The following is a 3,292-nucleotide window of genomic DNA, read 5'->3' on the forward strand; positions in this document are numbered from 1 at the left end:
ACATCCCTCCAGTCATCTAAGTATTACATGATCCGAGTTAACTAGACCGTGTCCGATCATCACGTGAGGCGGACTAGTCAACATCGGTGAACATCTTCATGTTGATCGTATCTTCTATACGACTCATGCTCGACCTTTCGGTCTTCTGTGTTCCAAGGCCATGTCTGTACATGCTAGGCTCGTCAAGTCAACCTAAGTGTTTGCATGTGTAAATCTGTCTTACACCCGTTGTATGTGAACGTCTGAATAAAACACCCGATCATCACGTGGTGTTTTGAAACAGCGAACTGTCGCAACGGTGCACAGTTAGGGGGAACACTTCTTGAAATTAGTATGAGGGATCACCTCATTTACTACCTTCGTTCTAAGTAAACAAGATGCAAAACATGATAAACATCACATGCAATCAAATAATAAACGTGACATGATATGGCCAATATCACATAGCTCCTTTGATCTCCATCTTGGGGCTCCATGATCATCTTGTCACCGGCTTGACACCATGATCTCCATCATCATGATCTCCATCATCGTGTCTCCATGAAGTTGCTCGCCAACTATTACTTCTACTACTATGGCTAACGCGTTTAGCAATAAAGTAAAGTGATTTACATGGCGTTTCTTGATGACACGCAGGTCATATAAAAGAATAAAGACAACTCCTATGGCTCCTGCCGGTTGTCATACTCATCGACATGCAAGTCGTGAATCCTATTACAATAGCATGAACATCTCATACATCACATATAGATCATTCATCATTCATCACAACTTTGGCCATATCATATCACAAACCACTTGCTGCAAAAACAAGTTAGACGTCCTCTAATTGTTGTTGCAAGTTTTACGTGGCTGAATTAGGGTTCTAGCAAGAACGTCTTCTTACCTACGTTAAAGCCACAACATGATTTGTCAACTTCTATTTACCCTTCATAAGGACCCTGTTCATCGATTCCGCTCCAACTAAAGTAGGAGAGACAGACACCCGCCAGCCACCTTATGCAACTAGTGCATGTTAGTCGGTGGAACCGGTCTCACGTAAGCGTACGTGTAAGGTTGGTCCGGGCCGCTTCATCCCACAATACCGCTGAAGCAAGAAAGGACTAGTAACGGCAAGAAAGTTGACAAATCTACGCCCACAACAAATTGTGTTCTACTCGCGCAAGAAGAACTACGCATAGACCTGGCTCATGATGCCACTGTTGGGGAACGTTGCAGAAAACAAAATTTTCCTACTCGTTTCACCAAGATCATCTAGGAGTTCATCTAGCAACGAGTGATTAGATGCATCTACATACCTTTGTAGATCGCGAGCGGAAGCGTTCAAGAGAACGGTGATGATGTAGTCGTACTCGACGTGATCCAAATCACCGATGACCAGCGCCGAACGGACGGCACCTCCGCGTTCAACACACGTACGGGACGGGAGACGTCTCCTCCTTCTTGATCCAGCAAGGGGGAAGGAGAGGTTGATGAAGATCCAGCAGCACGACGGCGTGGTGGTGGATGCAGGGCGTCACAGCAGCAGGGCTTCGCCGAGACTACGAGGGAGAGACGTAACGGGGGGAGATGGAGGCGCCAGGGGCTGGTGTATTAGGTCCCTCCTCTCCCCCACTATATATAGGGGTGCCAAGGGGGGCTGGTGCGCAGCCTAGGAGATCTGATCTCCTAGGTGCGGCGGCCAGGGGAGGGTTTCCCTCCCCCCCAAGGCACCTCGGGGTGCCTTCCACCACTAGGACTCCTCCTAGGGGGAAACCCTAGGCGCATGGGCCTATAGGGGCTGGTGCCCTTGGCCCATCTAGGCCAAGGCGCACCCCCTACAGCCCATGTGGCCCCCCGGGACAGGTGGCCCCACCCGGTGGACCCCCGGGACCCTTCCGGTGGTCCCGGTACAATACCGATAACCCCGAAACTTGTCCCGATGCCCGAAATAGCACTTCCTATATATAATTCTTTACCTCCGGACCATTCCGGAACTCCTCGTGATGTCCGGGATCTCATCCGGGACTCCGAACAACATTCGGGTTTCTGCATATACATATCTTCATAACCCTAGCGTCACCGAACCTTAAGTGTGTAGACCCTACGGGTTCGGGAGACAAGCAGACATGACCGAGACGACTCTCCGGTCAATAACCAACAGCGGGATCTGGATACCCATGTTGGCTCCCACATGCTCCACGATGATCTCATCGGATGAACCACGATGTCGAGGATTTAATCAATCCCGTACGCTATTCCCTTTGTCTATCGATAGTCGGTATCCCAATACCTCGTTCAATCTCGTTACCGGCAAGTCACTTTACTCGTACCGTAATGCATGATCCCGTGACCAGACACTTGGTCACTCTGAGCTCATTATGATGATGCATTACCGAGTGGGCCCAGTGATACCTCTCCGTCATACGGAGTGACAAATCCCAGTCTTGATCCATGTCACCCAACAGACACTTTCGGAGATACCCGTAGTCTACCTTTATAGTCACCCAGTTACGTTGTGACGTTTGGCATACCCAAAGCACTCCTACGGTATCCGGGAGTCACACGATCTCATGGTCAAAGGAATAGATACTTGACATTAGAAAACTCTAGCAAACGAACTATACGATCTTGTGCTATGTTTAGGATTGGGTCTTTGTCCATCACATCATTCTCCCAATGATGTGATCTCGTTATCAATGGCATCCAGTGTCCATAGTCAGGAAACCATGACTATCTGTTGATCAACGAGCTAGTCAACTAGAGGCTCACTAGGGACATGTTGGTGTCTGTTATTCACACATGTATTACGATTTCCGGATAACACAATTATAGCATGAATAAAGACAATTATCATGAACAAGGAAATATAATAATAATGCTTTTATTATTGCCTCTAGGGCATATTTGCAACAGTGGCATGGGGATAGAAGCCGACGACTTGCATCTCTCAGATTTAATAAACGGCCGCACAAAAGGTAATATTTTAAATTCAAAAAGCGTTGCTTAGCGTATATGAACAAGTTTTCAGCGCATAGGATAAACACGAGCGAGTTTACTCACTTTTCTCGCTCGGTGCACTCCACGGCCGCATTGTCTTCGGCCTTGGACAACACTTCCTTCAGGGTCGCCACCTCGCTTGTGGCCCCTGTAACATTCACGTTGGTCCTGTCACTATTTGCAACCAGGTATTTTTATATATACTTACATAAGGTACTACCTACCTTCCTTGTCCTCGAGCTGCTTCTTGGCAAGGCCGAGCTCGTTCTCGGACCGCTCAAGGCTCTGCTTCAATGCATCGACCTCCGCAGTT

Source organism: Triticum dicoccoides, chromosome 7B (genome assembly GCF_002162155.2).
Source record: "Triticum dicoccoides isolate Atlit2015 ecotype Zavitan chromosome 7B, WEW_v2.0, whole genome shotgun sequence".
Lineage (NCBI taxonomy): Eukaryota > Viridiplantae > Streptophyta > Magnoliopsida > Poales > Poaceae > Triticum > Triticum dicoccoides.